Below are 19960 nucleotides of genomic sequence, written 5' to 3'. Positions count from 1 at the left end.
TGTTCTCTGAAAAACGTGTGTACAGATGATTTTCCTAAATTTGGTTGATCAGCAATCATCTGGAAAGTTAATCGACTATCGGAAAGCACAAGAAACCTCACACGTTTGATGTCTTCAACACAGAAAGTCTACGGTCGTCCTGGCCTTGCCTCATACTTGAAATCTTCACAGCCCTCACTGAAACGCTTGATCCACTTGAAAAGAGCTGTTTTCTTCAATACATTATTTCTATAAGCAGCCCTCAATATTTCATAAATTTCCTAAGAGCTTGCTCCAAGTTTCACCAAGAATTTGATATTGATTCGTTGTTCCGTCTATTCACTAATATCCATCGTCGACAAGAAGGAGAAAAGGACACCACAAAAAATCAACCTCTAGCTGTACGCTCTCCTTGGTAGTCTGGCAGTTCCTGAAGCTCCAGCGGGTCCCTGCCAGCAGAGCAGAAAGTACGCATTACCTAACTTCATCTCAATGTTACCCTACTAACTCAGTTCAGGTATTTATTGGGCAGACCACATATGCCTAATCCCACAGTTAATGTGTCTTTGACACATCAGATTATCTAAAAAGCTATTGAACCTTTCGAGCTGGAAATTGAAAATACATTTACTGTAATTTGAAAATAACATTATGAATCAAATTTTTCACCATTTTGTTTGGTGACCTTCTGCAATCGATCCAGCAACACCATAATCTCGTCGCTATAGAACTTACGTGGTTTCTGGTCTAAAACCTGTGACACGTAGTTTTTCACGGACCTCTTTTGAAACTAACTTAATACCATTTACGCAGCTTTACAAAGACCAAAACAAATGATAGTCTGACGGTGCGAGGTCCATGTTATACGTCAGATGCATTGAAAATTCCCAGCCGAGTTCTCTGCATTTCTGACATGTTGTTAAAGGTGTATGCTTTATGAAGTTGTCAGCGTGGTATACAACACCCTTTGTGTTGACTAGTTCTGGTCGTTTCTTTTTACTTAGTATATGCGGTCACTCTAATTGTCGACAGTACATGTACGAGTCTAACGTTCTACCCGGTAGCACCAACTTGTGATGCACGATGATCTTCAAATCCCACCAAACACACATTATAAACTTCCTGTGGACTGTAGACCTGTTGAGGAGACTGTGGAGCTTTTCCTCGATTTGATCTATTTTTTTCATTATTGTCTCAGGTTATCCATTTTTCATCATATGAGATTAGCCTCTTCAGAAATGATTCGAGTTTGTTAAGTTTCAGTAGAAATTCACAGATAGAAATTCGATAGAGTAAATGTTTTAGAGTCAAATCAGATGGTTCCCAGCTTCGAGCTTCTTCTTTTTGTTGCCAACTTTCTTTAAATGGTTTCACACTGTTTGGTGATGGCTGTTTATTTAGGTCATAATTGATGATGTTCATGCATGACCCATTACATGCCAGTGTTGCCAGACTTTTGCCAAAATATCATCCTTTTTTTTTTGTTTTTTTTGTTATGATTCGTAGTTCATTGCAAAGAATATTTTGTATATCGAAGTTTCAGAACGGAAGCGATTAAACCATCTTTTGGCTGTTGGGTTTTGACAAAATATGTTGACTATAAACAGCATCAATTTTCTTCAAGGACCTGAGCCCTCATCGAAATAAAACTGTAATATGTAGTGAAGGTTTGCAAAAAGAGTTCTTCCATCTTCTTGGCGCAATATTTTAAGTAGTGATTTCCAAGGGCCCCCGTCAAGGGGGGAAGGGGGCGCTTGCCCCCTAGATGAAATTGTACTTCAGAATATCGAAAACCCATTAGAATTTTTACATTAGTTACAGCGAAATTTGAAACTATATTTGAAACATCGCTTATACTTGCCCCCCCTGGAAACCACAACATGGGCGCCCTTGGTGATTTCCAATATTTATTGTTTAACGACACACTTTACTGAACATCTAAGACTCAGCAATTTACTTCTTTGATTTTTTATTAATCATAACATAAATTATAATAGTGTAAGACTGTAAGTGTCTATAAAGGAATGCCTCTATGTAAGTCTGAGTATTCTTACTGCTACTGCAGGAGTTGATTAATACAGTCAGTCTCAAAATAGATTTCAACTAATTTAATCATTTTTAAACCCGAAAATTTCGCGACAACCCTTATGGGACTATACGACACAACAATGGGTCGTGGCATACAGGTTGGGAACTGCTGCCTTAAGGCTAATTATTTGGATTCTAACTTTTTTTTTTTTTTTTTTTTGCACATTTAGTAGATCAAATGACATTAGGGCTGACCCGTTGTGAGTTATATATCCTTAGATCTGGCACACTAACATCACTTTGGGAGCAAAAGGCACAATACTACCAGACTTCCTGATATATATATTACCAATTATAATATTAGGAAATAATAATATACCAAATAATTTTCATAATTTACCATGTAACATGAATAGATACATTTATATGTTGTCTTTTTTCTTATCTTTTAGAAATTTAATAGTCATGTGTTAAATTTCAGACTACAGTTGGTCCTAATTTTGTAGTTTTCACCCCTTATTTTGCAATGGACTATCCTATCCTCCCAACATTATTTTTTTTTTGTTATCAATTTTTGCTATATTTATGTTTTATATATGGAATCCAATTAATAATCAATTCGATACATGTATGAACACTTGGCATTTGTTGACACTATACCCTGTTTATTGTTTATTACTAGCGTCAATTACACGCTTCGCTGTGTTAAAATAAAAAAAAACATAGTACTATGTTCCGTTAGTCAATTACTTTTTACTATTACTGAAGCGTCCTCTGATATTGATCATTTTCAATTCTTTATATATATTCATTAAAGCACCTCACATACCTTTAAAAGAAAGCACAGTTTAATCTCGTGAGGGCTAAAATTTGACTTCCTCCAATATTGCAACATGCTTTCAATTTTGCTATAACAGTAAGTATGACACTCATTACAACACAAATTCTTATCTACATCAATTTCAGTAAATGCTTCTGAGTAATAGTTAATTATTCCATCTACTATTAATTATTATCTACTATTTCGTGTACTAGTTCTTTACTACCCTCTCAAGATGATGATAATAATAATAAATATATTGTTGTTAAATTAGGTGGTCTTTCTATGCTATCCCTTCTTCCGAACCAACTCTGTGGAATGATTTGGTTAAAGTAGTTCCTTACTAGCAAATCATAGAACAGTCTGCTGAAAGAACAGTTCGGCGAAATTAGCTCTGTACTAAGTCGTGACTCTAGTGAGTGGTAATTCACCAAATCCACAGTTTCACAAAGAAAACTGGTTACAACACTTTACGCTGAACAGTGAACTCCACACTCTGATGCCAGGCTGCTTCAGTTGAGAAGTGACTGTAACATGAGGATTGTAGTCAGCCCAGTACTCGCAGTTATGTCTGTTCAAGTGACCTGACAATTAGTATGCAAGCGTCATCTGTCATGGTGCTCCTATACAGAAGATCTGATTCCAAACCAATTTAGTCGCGCATCAATTAGCAGAGCTGCAATCGATGATCGCAGTCGTCTTCCAAAAGACCATGTACCAGTTGTGGGCGGCATGGTTTTAATTTAACCTTGTAAAGGATAAGGAATCCGATGTAATCCGGGACTGCTTACAACAGTACATTGTATATTTGTAATTTTGGGTCATAAGTTATTCTAAATATGTACTAGGCTGGCTGATTTTACTATCAGAAGAGAAAGAAATGTTTTAAATAATATGATTGTCGATAATGTTAATATATAAAGATATTCAAATGTTTTTAAAAATAATAAGATTTTGGATAGCAGGTTGTCAGGGGCAACCAGAGATAAATAATAAAAAATAAATGGAATCAAAATAAGGGACGGAGTGTGTATTATTTATTGGTTCAAATCTATTACAAAAGGAACCAGTGATTTGATCGTTGTATATGGTTCCGAAAACCCGAGAGTGAAAAGGAAAAGTAATTGTATTCTTTTCGAAGTATAGTAGAAAACGATCAAGATTGAGCCATATATTAATTGTACTTTTTTTTTAGAAGTGGCCGATGAACATTATGAATGTTACCGATAGTGGAACAATTGACAACCAACTAATAAATTCATCCGACAATATGTTGGAAGCTTCAAAGGAAATATCCCGGCAACTCAAAGACCAATCACAGCAAATCAAAGATCAAGCTCGACGTAGAGATGAGCAATTTGAGAAGATTCAGAACCAAGTTCAAGAACAGTTCGAAAAGATGAACCAGCAATTGGAAAAACTAGACCAAACGATGGATCAACGAATGAAAAGAATAAACCAAACAATTACTGAAGAAACTTCATCATCAGTCGGCAGGAATGCGCTAAATGAACCTGAACATACTGCAGATCCTAGATTTTCATCGACAAAGAAATATGACATTGTTGATTTGAATGTTTGGATGAAATTAGCTCAATGTTCACAAAAGCATGCTGCGGTATTGGTTGGATCGGATTATTCCGACTTCTCTCTTCCTTCGAATGTTTTTAATTGTCCTACTGATGATGTGTGTAACGAAGATTTGGTATGTATCAATGTGCGAGAAGTTATGATCATTTTCGTCTCATGAATGCTATTGATCGTTTGTATTTACGATATATTCTATATGATATTAATGTTGGAAATAAGGTAATGGTAATAGAACCGTTGGGTGACATGTACACGACATTGGTTCACGTAGCAGGAAGAAAGTTGATTCCAATATTTGTGAAATTCACAAAGAAATCATGCGTTCCCACCAATGCTTGTAGTGATTATTCAATTGAATTTGAGGTGTTGAATTGTGTATTCAACGAAAAGACCAGAATGATGTTGGCGAACGGTCTGATGGTGTCTTCGCAGAACGCAATGCAGTGCGTTAATTTCAGTCATCCAGGTGTGACGTTGCTAAATTTTGAAAATTCTTCAATGGTACAATATAGTGGCAACTGGAACCGAACTAACGTTAATCGATACCAACTTCGATTCATTCATGTGCGATTAAAGTGTGATCCCAGTGTACAAGATGATGTCGGATTCACGTGTACCGGTGATGTAACTGAACCTAATCACAGAAGAAACAAAACCCGTGGTAGGACAAAGTATCGTTATCATTGTGGAAAGAATAGATACAGACATGTTAAGAGACACGATATCTCGACATCAGTAAAACGAAAGAGAACCGAACTTAATTTTACCGGTGATGTAAATGAACCTAATCCTAGTATTAACAGTGGTAATGATTGTGTAACTCAACCTAATCCTAGTGTAGTACGATCACGTACACATAAGAAGCATGTAAGCATTAGATCTAATTTCGTTCGATGTGGACTTCGTGGAAATCTCATAGATAGCGAAAATTCTCAACATAAGAAACGAAGAACTGTAGAAGTAAATAATGCGCAATATTGTGTTTCTATTTGTGACTTTCAATGTGACTTGAATGAACTTGTTGGACATGTAACTTAGGATGGATGTCCGATGTCCAAGAAGATCGTATTCAATTGATTTTGCTTTAAATATCATTATGATTTTGTTTTGTTATTCGTACCTTATTTGAGTTCTATAAAGTTAATGTAAATGATACATAACAGATAGCATTTTGTTCCAAAAGAGAAAAACAAATTATTTTATGGATATGTAATTTGAATATGTAATTTCGTTTAATGCATTTTACTTAATATTTGTGTTTCATACTATTTATGTGTTTTTATATGATTGCCAAAATGCTATATCAATCACATTATTCATGCTATGATGTTAAGAAGACGTTAATTACTATGTTATGTTCTGATTATTATCGATATTTCAATCTTAATCTATATTTTGTTTAACTATATCTTGTATTAGATCATACTGTGTTCTAAGAATAACTATATAAATATCACATACATCTTTCTCGAAATATTCTTCATGAAACGTAAATAAATAATTAATAGCTTGTAATCAGCATTTATTGGACCCGAAAAAGGACTTAAATAACTTGCAAATCAAATCTCGAATGTGCCTTATCGTCCTTGAAATGTATAAATAAATGAAGATGATGATAAAGTTTAAAATAAATATGATAATAATATTGTGATAAAATTAAGCATAATATATATGTACAATTATATGAATTGTAATTTTTAAGTATACGAGGTGCATTCGAAAACTCGAATGATTAACATGATATGTAAACGGTCCAGAATTATTTTTCTTTTTATGAAGTTAATGAATAAAAAGAAAAGTCCGTCGGGCGCCATAATATACAACAGTGCATTGTATATTTGTAATTTTGGGTCATAAGGTATTCTAAATGTGTACTAGGCTGGCTGATTTTACTATCAGAAGAAGAGAAAGAAATGTTTTAAATAATATGTACCGTGTCCTGCGAAAACGAACTAAGCGCAACTTTCTTACTTCTAAGAAAATTACGTTTAAAGGTTGATGTCCAGCATTAATGTAGCCGTAATCAAAAGTGAAATCATGTTTCTTTTTCTGGAAAGGTGTTGGTTTTCCACTCTTTTCGATTGTGCGAAACGTTCTAATGCTTATCAGGAAACAATCGTCGCATTTACGTGGATTTTCAAAATTTGGCGCTTAGTTCACTTCTGCATAACACGGTACATATGATTGTCGATAATGTTAATATATAAAGATATTCAAATGTTTTTTTTTTTTTTTTTTTTTTTTTTTTTAGAAATAATAAGATTTTGGATAGCAGGTTGTCAGGGGCAACCAGAGATAAATAATAAAAAATAAATGGAATCAAAATAAGGGACGGAGTGTGTATTATTTAATGGCTCAAATCTATTACAAAAGGAACCAGTGATTTAATCGTTGTATGCTTTGGAACTATTGTTTGAAAAAAAAAATGAATCCAAAACGTGAAACTAATAGTGTAAGGTTATATTTGGCCCATTCAATTACAATATCTTATATTTGGACAATATAATTACTAAAAATTAAAGGCCAGAATTTAATCAGACTATTTGCTGTATTTCATTAACCATGCTGTATCCTGTATTTTTGTGAGCTTAATTAGTGTCTAGGTCAGTGTCAGTTTCAGCTTAATAGGTTGCTGCTATCAGCAGTATAGAATTTTAGGTTTAATTTCAAGGTAGATATTCTCAAAAACTACACATGAGGATTTAAACTTACCCATATAATTTTGTAAAATTTAATAATATATATCGATTGATGTATGTAATACCTTAAGCTTGCTCCGTACTCATTGAGTAAAAGCACTAAAAATATCTTTAGTTATCTCTTTATGTCTAATTTTTGCGATAATGCTGGCTATATTTATAGTAACATTATTGGTTTAGCCAGGGGTAAAAGTGGATCTGAAAAGGTAGGGGGACGGTAGGTAGCGGCATGATGTCACGCCGTCCCACTGCCTATCTTTGCCCATTGTAATTTCCTATGAACTGGAGGGCATAGGCGCCGACTTGAAGAAAATATTGGGGGGCTAAAACAATGAATAAATATATCATCATATTCAGCCGTTTTCTATCAACCGCTTGATGACCCCCCCCCCCCCGCAGTTCTTGGTAAGCTGCATCCACTCCGCTGCATCCAAATTCACGACCTAATGCAAATTCGCCTAAAGGCTTTAAAACAAATACAAGTTCAAAATTTGGAAACTTCACTGCAAGTTTGCGCTCACATTGATCTTCACTTGTCATATCAGTGCTGCCTAGTGTTGTAAAATTTCCGGAAATTTTGAACCGGCTGGTAAAAAACCGTTTTTCTCGGTTTCTTTCCGAAAAAATTGGAAAAATAAAAAAAATTGTATTAAGTTAGTTTTACTAGTAATGGAACAGTTATTTTTTTGAACGCATGAAAAATGTGAATTTCAATATTGTGACTATTTTAAAAAAAGAAGCGTTCTAAAATAAAACTTGTAATTATTCTTGAAAATTAATAGCCTGCACTCATTTCCTTTATGTGCCTTTTAGTCGTTTACTCCTGGTTGTGCATTAATTACAGAACTTTTACAATTGCATACACATCTACTATCATGAAGCGTTTCTGTTGCAACAAATAGGGCTCTTGAATGAAACTGAGTTCTTAATATACTCTTTGATCTGGTGAAATTTTGTTAATTTTAACTATACCACTTCTTAAAACAAAGAGCAGTAAGCAAATTTCACTAATATTCATGCACTAAGACATAATTATTATTTAATATTCAAATACAGACATTAATATAAACTTTATGTGCAATGTAAACAAATACCTGTTTTCTAATGCGACAAATTATCTACATATATAAAATGAAAGTGACTATATTTGCAACTTAACAACTCTTGAACCACCAGACTGATCTCGATAAAAAAAAATTCAACATAGATGAAGTTCGGACCTGGGATGGATTCGAGACCTTTGAAAGTGCAACTTGGAGAAAGTGCGGACATTTCCGGTGCAGTTTAAATCAAAATTCAGCGCGGCAACTTGGGACAGGGAGAATGGGTGGATATATAAAAATGATCGAAAATGGCCAATATTAGTGTCGAATACATAGTTTTCGGGGTGGCTGAGATGAACAGTGACAGTTCCTATGCCGTTTAAATCCAAATTATGCCACATTAGTTACTCATAATGGGGGAAAATGACATGTAAAAGTAACTGAAAATGACTGATACTAGTATCGAATTTATAGTTTTAGGGGTTCCTAAGTTCATTGGTGACAGTTTTGGTGCTCTTTATACCCAAAATGAAACGCATTCTCGCCGTGCGAAAAACGGGTATTTTGTTAGTCTTTAGTAATAACGAACGGAAATTTCACATGTTAAATTCTTTAATATATTTGTCGCTGCTCAAATTTACGCACTTGTGCGTTATATGCGTATATATATAAATAACATCCTCTCTCTTTTTGAGTTGTTCGAAAAATATAAATACAAATAATAAAGAGGGATTTTTATCAGAAATCAGAAAACTAAAAAGTAAAATTAATAGCTGTTACTTTAAATATTTCCTGCTAGCGTAATACGTTGTATACGTATATGCTGCAGACACGTTACAGAAAATAAGATTAGTATCAGGCGAAAAAATAGTTTTTAAATTATATTTTCTGGGTTTTGGCAATATTTCCGAACAAAAGATTTTTTCTAATGGGTTCAAAATTTCCGGAAATTTTACACAGCACAAGGACAATACGTATCTTCATAAATTGTACAGGGTGTTTTAAAACAACACCGACAACGTTTGGGAGGTGATTCCTGACACCAAGATAAGAAAAAAAAGTATAGACCATCCTGGGTGCACAAATGCTTCCTTTCGGAGTTATAGGATGCCAAAAACATGAAAAAATGAACTTTAAAGGTCCATAGCTCCAAAAATATGGGACCTACCGTAGTCGAGTCAAGATTTCACTTAGAAACTAGTATGTGCCCTATCCAAATATCCATGTTTCAGAATTTTTTGTGGTACTTCCACAACAATTTTTATAGAGGCAGTTGGAGAATACTTCAAATTATATGCCCGTAGCCAAACTCCCTCTATAAAAATTGCTTCGTGAGTACCTTAGCATTCTGAAACATGGATTTTTGGATAGGGCACATATTAGTTTCTAAGTGAAGTCTTGTCCCGACTACGATAAATTCCACAGTTTTGGAGCTATGGACCTTCAAAGTTCATTTTTTTCATGTTTTTAGCGGCCTATAACTTCGAAAGGAAGCATTTGTGCACCCAGGATGGTCTATACTTTTTGTCTTATCTTGGTGTCAGCAATCCCCTCCCAAACGTTGTCGGTGTTCCGTGTTCTTTTGAAACACCCTGTATATTTGATTTTAACATACTGGTATTAACTAGAATGATTCTGGCCCTGTTATTTAACACTTTCCTGTCATAAAACGGTAACTTTATAAGATTACTTAAGATAATTTAAATACTTCTATATTAATTATTCTAACTAGGATTATATTTTAGGATCTTTTGTTGCCATGACTCCATTCTATCACGGTGCAAAGGAATGGTACAAATATATTTGTTGCCACAAAATTTTCCTATTCTAATACAAAAAAACATAACTACTCAATGATCTTAATCGTAAACTAGTAAATATCAAATAGTTTTCATTTTAAAAGCATAATGTAGTAAAATATTCGAAAATTTCAATTTTTCCCAATTTTTCCGTTTGTTTCCAAGCTCGGGAAAAAAACGGTAAAAAACGGTAAAAAAAACTGTTGTTTTTTTTTACCCAAAATTTCCGGTTTTTCCAGGCCTTTACAATACTAGTACTGCCAGAGTGTTGGTTGAAGCTTATTGCTCCATTCTACAAAGTTTTGAAAATGGCGTTTTTTATCGAATAAAAAGGTTCTTCCTATATTGAATTAAAAGCACGACGAAGTCTATGACAGAAATTCTTGCTCCTCTTTGTTAATTCTTCCTTGACTGGATTATATTGCAGGGGCGAGGACCCCACCTATAAATATTGGGGGGGGGCCAAAAGTGTCTTGCCCCCCCCCAATCTCGGCGCCTATGCTGGAAGGGACGCCGTGCATATTTTTTGGACGTGGGGGACGGCGTTCCCCGCAGTTTTACCCCTAGCACAATACAAGAAGTACACAGTCCAAACAAAATTATACTCTAAACAAATCATACACAAATTAACTACGTAGAAATTAGCTACAAGAAATAACTTTCCGAAACTCTCGATTTGTCATTAAAACGTGGCGAATTAGTAAGAGTGACATACTGTATGTTTACGTACCTGCCCCGGTGTGGCAATATAACTGCTATTGTAAACGGAAGGAGTACAAAAATGGCTACATACAGTTCGTTTCAATTCTTATTTCGCTAATGATTTTTTTATTGGAAAAGAGAGTCAACACCTACTAGGAACAAAGGCTAGAAATTGGCAATTAAGGGTACTAAATTTGCCAAAATTATACCTAAGCCGTATATTTTTTTTTACAGCTAATCAGCATGTAAAAGTGGCTAGGTTTAGCTGTAAAATGGCTGAATTGGCAATACTGGTTACTTCTTTTTCTTTTTCATCTTATCAAATTTCTTCCTTCCTGCCGTTACTCAGAAATAAAAAATAAGAAAACTACTAAAATTTACAGACTAAAATACTTTGTGGACTTGTATAAAAATAGTCAACGTCTATCACATCATAGTTTACTAGTTCATAATGTGTCCGTTATATGACGCAACTAATAATGAGCATTAATTACTTAGAATTTGCAGCATATTGTTTCCCTTTGGAAGAAACGACTAACCAGAAACTCCTATTTATATGCTGCTATTAAGTTCTAAAATTTTATTTTTTATTTGTTCACAGCTATAAAAATATGAAAAACTTTGGAACAAAGATTTGCTTACAATTCAAGAGTTTAAATAAACATTTTTACAAAATTTTTAATCTGTTAAATGAGATTAAGTTTTGTTAATCTTTTTCACCATAAATAAACGTCATTAAAATCGTCAAGTGTAAATAATTTCTTAAAAAATAATTCGAAATTAAGGTGAAATTTTAACATTCCTAGCTCCAACACTAAACTGTAGGTCTACGTGTCATATAGTATCGGTGTTAAATAGACCGTTAAATTCAATCAACCAAATTAGTGCGAAAATATTCTTCTGAAGAAACGTATTATTTATATACCCACCAAAATGCTCTGCATATAAGAAGCATTGTGCACTGTTTCAAGTTGTTGGTTAGGGTCACGCAGTGGAACTTACGACATTGTGCTTTCAGTACTACATCCATTACACTGCACGATAATTCTTTAGTTCTTTAGTGCGTTAATAGTCTCGGGTTCAATTCCCGGTTGGAGAGCCCTTGGAATTATGACTATCCTTGGCCTTTATTGTGTTCGTGTTCCTTAAACCGTGTCTGCGAGTTTTCTCGGAATATTCCTGTTTCCTCCCGCATTCTCATTCCATCAATTTTTCCATCATCATTCATTTTCCTTAATCATCCATTCCTCTTAGCCTAAAGTGCAAAAGTGTGGGATGTTAAACTGGAAGATTTCATTTCATTTGCATTTTCTAATACCTCTTACAGACGTTGTCTTGGAACATATTTTTCTAATTGAGATGAGGAACTCATTTAAACTTCATGCGGGGGACAGGTTGTACGAAAATCTCAAAGAGCACATGGACCTTATTGTATATTTTTTTTTCAAAAAAGTACTAAGTTATCACGGAATTTATTAAAATATCGGCGAAGGTAATTTTTTTACCTTTCAGGTCTGAATCCATTCAGTAGGGGTGATTGGAAAGCCTCAAAGAAACGATACCATCTTTGCATCAAAATCAAACCATTTTGGAGAAAGTTATCGATAAAATTTATTGTATTGTCATATTTTTTAAATAAGGAAACTTCCAAGTTTGGATCACACAACCAAATGCCCCTCTTATTGGTTTCAATCGCAACCAATGTACATAATCGACGCAGCCTAAAGGAAATATACATTATGTTTGATCAAAATATATATATATATATTTTTTACAAAGAGATGAATTTTACCCATTTTGTTTATAACGGATTGCAACTCAAACAGGGAGGCATGGTGGCTCGATGGTAGAGCGCTTACCTTTGGTGTCTGGGATCTTTAGTTCGATCTCCGGCCAAGTGAGTTTGTGAAGGACAACATCGTATCCGTGGGTTTTTCTCGCAATACTCCGTTGTCTCCCACACTCTCATTCCACCAAATCCTCCATCATCATTCATTTGCCTTAATCATCGTCTCTCTTAGCTTAAAGAGCGTAAAAGTAGGATGTTAAATTGAAACATTTCATTTCATTTTCAACCTCAAACAATAGACTTACTATTTCGGATGGTTGGAAAGAGCCTGGTACCAAACATAATTAAATTCGTAAAAATCATTAAAACTTAAGGTGAGATTCGAACCACCTGAGCTCCAACTTTAAGCTGTAGGTCCACGTGCCATATGCTCTCTGTACTGAGTAGATCGTGTCAACCAATCAACCAAACAATCTGAACTCCAATCAACCAAATTAGTGTGAAAATGTTATTGTGAAGGATAGTACTTTATGTATATTCCTAAAACACTCTGCATATAATAAGCATTGTACAGTGTTTCATGTTGTTAATTAGGATCACGCAGTGGAACTTACGAGATTATGCTTTCAACACTACGTCCGTTACTCCGCTCGATAATTTTTGAACGAAAGCTAATTTTTGAATTCTTTTTTTACCAATAAATAGTTAGAGCGCACTAAGAAAAAAAATCGCATATGGCGTGCGTAAAATCTTATGTTACATTTGTAAATCCTGAAGTTTTTGGACGCAACGTACAGCAAACGTATAACTGAAAACGCATGTTTTATAGTACTTTCTGTATAAGGGTTCCATCTGTACGTACTTCCCGTATGAAACAATATAGACGGTCAGGATCTCACAGATAGACGGGTAGCATAACATATAGCAGACGAAGGTAACATATATAGATGTATGTAATGTAAGGAAGACTGTTAGATATCAGACATCCTGCAACGGCATGATGTAACATCTAAGGGCGTGCATATATAGCATATGGATAGCGTATGCTCCGTACTGATTTCTGTACTAAGCAAGAGGATTCCGTATATTTGTACAATATACCGCTGTCCGAAGAACGGATTTTAATCAGTGCAATTATCCTGCCTGAGATCGTTAATGGAGCCAATCTGTTAAGATCTTAATGGATAATGGCAGCTTTAACAGTGGCTATGTATATTCCGTATCCCATATATTTGAGTTTTTCCTGATCCTCTTTACGGTATTTATGAAAGTTTATTGTTGGGTTAGGTGATAGAGCACCTTACCACGACTGAACATTACGTATAAAGGCATTTGCATTCAATTTAATTATGAATAAATACATAAATCAGAAAAGTTCCTTAGACCACGTTTCCACAGAACACCCAATTTCTAACCATACATGTCCATGCATGTCCCTTGTAAATACAGATATTTGCTTATGTCCAAGATATGGTATCTTCTGTAGGATATTTCTGGAATTTTTAAAGGATATTCACAGTAAATCTTTTCGACATCGAAATATTGTCTCGTGACAAGCACGTCAAACTGAAATCCAAGGAAAATTCCGTGCATATTTCAATTATCTTTAAAGTATTTAGTTCGAGATTTTGCTTAGCTGAATGATAAGTGTGAGATTTATATATATATATATATATATATATTTGAGATTTCAGAATAAATTAATTTATTGCACTTGAAATTTTCCATGTAGTCCTTTCTGCATTACAGATTACAATATGATCAACTCTTTCGGGTGATACGTGAGAATGAGTACTCAACGATGAGATTTTGTTTAGCTCTGACTAAATATTCGATCCATTATACTAAATTTGGTCCTTACAACTTAATTTGTAGTCTAAATACTTGATTAAAATATAAAAACTATTAACGCATAATGGAAAACAGCTACAAGAGCACCTTAAAATTCGGTTTACTTTCCTTTTGAAAATTCGTTTGCCTTGGAGAGTAGGGGCAACTGCCAGTCGTATTGTCTAATGCGGAATATATAAATCAGGCCTTGGCCTCAGGCGCAAACTGAGTATTTTAGTATAGAATAAGAGATGTCTCGCTGATGATTGTAAAAAAAATCAACTACTTCCACATCTATATGGTAATAACTACTTACTCACCCATGCAAGGTATTTCAGTGCAAAGTTTTGAGGCCTGTTATTGCTACTACTGATTGATAGATAGTAATCGGAAGACTGTTTATTACAATTTGTAACGGATACATCTGATGAAACGCAATATTCGTATTTAAATAACTGGATGAATATGAGGAAAAAGTATTGGGGATTTTAGATTGGCTTCGATCACATTCCGTTTAGAAGTTTCTTTGAAGTGCGGGACTTATAGCTTTATATTTGTTGCAGGGTTTGCTTGTTTAGTGGATCAGTCTACTAATGCAAGGCATTGATTGTTGGATAACCTGGGAATAGACTGCCTTAAAGCGCTGTATAAAATAAATAAGAGCAATTTCGAAAATAACGAATGCAATTGAATCGTTGAGTTCGAAAACCGGTTATCTCCATCGAAGCTAATTTGAGAGGAGTGAGAAACAAAACTAAATTAGTCAATATCTTTCCGACATATAGGACTGTTTTCATTTTTAGACGGTAGAATTGACATTTTTCTACTTTGCAAAAATGGAAATAACCCTATATGTCAGATACATATTGATTAATTTAATTTTGTTTGTCACTCCTCTCGAATTAGCTTCGATGGAAATGACTGGTTATCGAACTCAACGATTCAATTAAACTATTAGACAAATTCTACAGAATATTTTTAGCGTTTAGCGGGAAAAAAAAGTCACAAGACAAGAAACATACCAATTGATAGAACTTATTGAGCTGTACAAAATGGTGTGCATAAGTGTAAAAAAAAAGTTCAGGCTGGATTTTCGAGCAAATGAAGGAAGACGAATTTAGGAATTTAAACCTAAAAATTGATGCCGTATTGAGAACTTATCACTTTATGAGATGAAACTGATACTGAAGCAGGCCCGTAGCCAGCCCAAAAATGTAGGGGTTGGGCGATCCAACCATATTATAGTTCATTTGCAAGCCTACCGTGAAATATTTAGGGGTTCCAGCAAAAATCTAGGAAGGCCCAGCCCCCCTAGACCCCCGTTGATACGGGCCTGTACTGAAGCATACTTTCTTTAAGTCTTCATTATATAAGACTAATAAGACAACAATACTTAGTAAACTTAACTTTACTTAACGTAATAACTTAAATTTTAATTTCTCTATAACTAAAATATTGCCCAAAAGATGGGAGAGATATCAAGCGCGATAGATCATATCAAATTAAACAAAATGAAATGTTTGAAAGTAATTCCTCATTCGCAGTTTTTGAGAAAATTTTCAGGGGGAAATGACAAGTTTCTGTAGCGCTAAAAATGTGTCATTTGTTCCCACTAACAATAGTCGGCAGTGTTTATTTTGCTGGAATAAATTATTATTTATTTATGCACTGTTTATGTACAAAAACATACTTCCAAATAGCATATAGTATCTGTCGTTTTCTGTTCTTTACTATAGATGACACACACATGCACCTTATCGCAAATATTACTTATAAAATAATGACCATTATTCCATGATGCTATCTAAACAACCATATCCAACGATGGCAGTGTTGCCAGATCCGAAGGTCAGAAGTAACGAGGTTGTGCTGTAAAAGTAGCAGATTAGAACCATTTTTGTAGCCCAAACAGAAATTAATTATTTTGCATTTTTACACTTTTACTAATCATATACATCAATTTAATAGAAACACCTGGAGTTCTAAAATACGTCAGATGCCTGGGTTAGCATTGGTCAGAAACCGACCACAGTTTTTGGAATGAACTGGGTAGATGGTGATAATATATATAATGGGTGATCCTTCTGATATTCAAGAAGACATGTTTGATTAAGTCAGTTTTTTTTAGGTCCTTAAATACACTTTACAACGTTTATAGTAATGATTTTTCTTACTTTTTTAAAATTCATTCACTAAATTCATCATGTGGGAATCATGAATTTTGTAAGATTTTTATTGTAGCTCCACTTACTCATTATGTTAATATAAATAATACAGAAATACAACTAAATTTCCGATGTTCACATTTACACAGCTCCTAAGCCTAGGCATTAACTGGGACATCAACATGGTCAGTGATAATTCAACACCACAAACTTAACACGAGTCTACTAGTGCTGTCAGATTTGGATATTAAAAAGTACTAAAACAAGAATTAAACTAGTATCGAATATGTTAGTTAAAAAAAAAAACTGTTGTTCGTTGTGAATAGAATACTCAGCAAACAAATCTTTGATTGTATTATATAAATCTAATAACTTGTGCTGTCATATATGAAAATACGAAAGTGGCTCATTCTTAAGAGTTATAGCCTGCAGTTAATTAAAAGTAGCCCAAAAGCAGCGTGTCGCCCAATTTGAAATTTTTGGTAGCAAAAGCCCTTAAAATATCGCCCAATCCACTACTTGTAGCCCAATCTGGTAACACTGAACGATGATAGTAAAAACTTTTTAAATCCACAAATGTAATTCTTGTTCAAAAGTAATAAAAAAATAAAAAAAAAAAAACTTGTCACTTGCCTCTCTTTCAAAAACTAAATATTCTTACCCACAGTCGGAATTAAATCAAAGAAATGTAGATTTTATTTGGTCAATTTGAGATTTTTTTTTAGATCCAAAGTATTAAAAATTTCCTACATATAGTTGTCAGAATTTGACCTTTCGAAATAAAGATAAGGGCAAAGATTTCATCAACAAGATTATACATGCAAATCACTGTGCGCAATATTATATATATATATATTTCTCTTACACATTTAAATTAATGTTATAGAGAATTGAAAATGTTAGTGGCATTCATAAACAAACCTTATTATGACTTAATATAATAATTACTATGGAATTATTATGGTTGATAAACTATGAGGTTACTATGGAATTATTATAACTAACATACTACGAGGATCCTATAGAATTATTATGACTGACGCACTACGAAGCTACTATGAAATTATTGTGACTGACGCACTACGAGGCTACTATGAAATTAGTATGACTGACGCATTAGAGGCTACCATGGAATTATTATGACTGACGTACTACGAGGCTTCTATGGAATTATTATTATTGACGCACTACGAAGCTACTATGGAATTATTATGACTGACACACTACGAAGCTACTATGGAATTATCATGACTGATGCACCACGAAATACTATTGAAGTATTATGACTGATGCACTACGAGACCACTATGATATTATTATGACTGACGCACTACGAGGTCATTATGAAGACACATTACGAGGCTAGGCTATGGAATTATTATGACTGACGTACTACAAGGATCCTACGGAGTTATTATGACTGACGCAGTAGGAGGCTATTATGGAATAGTTATGACTGATGCACTGCAATGCTACTATGGAATTATTATGACTGACGCACTACGAGGCTACATTTTTATTATAACTGACGCACTACGAGGCTACTAAGGAATTATTACGACTAACACACTACGAGTCTACTATGGAGACACATTACCAGGCTACTATGGAATTATTATGACTGACGTATCATAGGATTACAACTTTCTTAAGATTATGTGTATCATCGTTGATAAAAAGACAAACAAACATATACACAATATGCTAGATAACAGTAATTTTTACTGCATATTGAGTACATAAATAAATAAAATATTTCATCTAGCAAAGTAAAAAAGAAACTGAATTATTATTGGTTACAAACGACATAAGATTTAGTGACACAGAAGTTTGTTCTTTCAATTTTCTTGAAAACTACTTTAAAAATTTGCCCTAAAGTGCTATTTTGTTCACTTCGATGTGGATATACACGTTAGTTAAAATTTAGGAGTTAATCATAATTTTAGGTTATACGTCATTTATAATACATACTACACATACTTTCGTCTTGCTAGTGCATAATGAAATGCTTAATAAAGGTGTATTTCAATATCAAATTTATCTCCATATGTATCATGATTCTCGCCCAGTCAATTATTACGTTGTTTCTTTTACAAATTGACTATTGTGTATTATTGTGGAATTATTATGACTGATACACTACAGGTTTATTATGAAATTAATATGACTGATACACTACAGGTTTATTATGTGATTATTATGGTTAACACACTTCAAGATTATTGTGGAATTATTATGACTGATACTACAAAATCATTGCGGAATTATTATGACTGAGACACTACAGAATTATTGTGCAATTATTATGACTGACAAATTACAGGTTTATTGTGGAATTCTTATGGCTGACACTAAAGGATTATTGTGTAATTATTATGGCTGACAAACTATACGTTTATTATGGAATAATTGTGGCTGACACTATACAGGTTTATTATGGAATTATTATGACTGACACACTACAAGATCATTGTGGAATTATTATGACTAACTCACTAAAAGATCATTGTGAAACTATTGTGACTGACACACTACAGGTTTATTATGGAATAATTATGGCTGTCACACTACATGATTATTGTATTATTCTTATAACTGACACACTACAAGTTTATTATGGAATTATTATGACTGACACACTACATGTTTATTATGGAATTATTATGACACACACTACAGGTTTATTATGCAATTTTTATGACACACATTACAGGTTTATTATGGAATTATTATGATTGACACACTACAGAATTAGTACGAAATGAACATATTACTTATGAAATATTAACAGAATCATTAAGAGTCCGTTGTGATTTAGAAAAAGCAATATTTTCAACTTTCTGCCCCAAGGATACCATATTTTGCTTGTAGAGTGTAAATGTGGAACGTACTTTACAATTCTCAGTTTTAATTTAGTAGGAGTGTAAAACTTAGGTTCCATTAATTAATTCAAAGTATGATACTTTGAATTCTAGCCTAAAAGACAAGAAAATATGAGAAATGAGAAATGATTTCTACTGAACAATCTCCGTTTGTATTAAAAAAAGAAAGTTTTTCAGTTATTTCTCTTAGCTGAGATATGTAATTATTTCTACAGATTATTGTTGGAGATAATCTCTATATTTCTTAGAGCTTCATTCTATGAATAATGTAAAATATATTCATCAGACCATAAAGGTTATGTGAATCGAAATTTAGATATTCTGACGAAGAATATTTGAAAAAAAAAGTGGAAAGCAAAAAAGTAGGGCGAGAATGAGAGAGAATTCTCTAAAGGAAATAGCAAAAGATGAAAAAGTATGAAAAGCCATCTTCTTTAGCCGATTTCTATCTTTTAAAAAAATATAACAAAAGCTTCTCTACCAACTAGAGATAAAACGAGATGATGCAACAGAGCACGCTTATCTGGTCACACACCAATGAACACTCATTTTGCAACATACCTAACACACAGAATACTTCCTCTAACGTCTAGGTATCTTTTTCCTTCATCTATGTACAGATTGCTATATGTCT

At 33.7% G+C, this 19960-nt stretch overlaps 1 long non-coding RNA gene across 1 annotated transcript in view; it reads right to left on the bottom strand.

The window, feature by feature from the left end:
* LOC145664330 (uncharacterized) overlaps positions 1 to 19960 on the bottom strand; it is a 1055818-nt gene that overhangs the window by 45213 nt on the left and 990645 nt on the right. The gene's annotated exons all lie outside the window — the stretch shown is intronic.

Source organism: Thermobia domestica, chromosome 11 (genome assembly GCF_964235325.1).
Source record: "Thermobia domestica chromosome 11, izTheDome1.hap1.1, whole genome shotgun sequence".
Taxonomy (NCBI): Eukaryota; Metazoa; Arthropoda; class Insecta; order Zygentoma; family Lepismatidae; genus Thermobia; species Thermobia domestica.
This window is presented reverse-complemented; position numbering and strand designations above follow the sequence as displayed.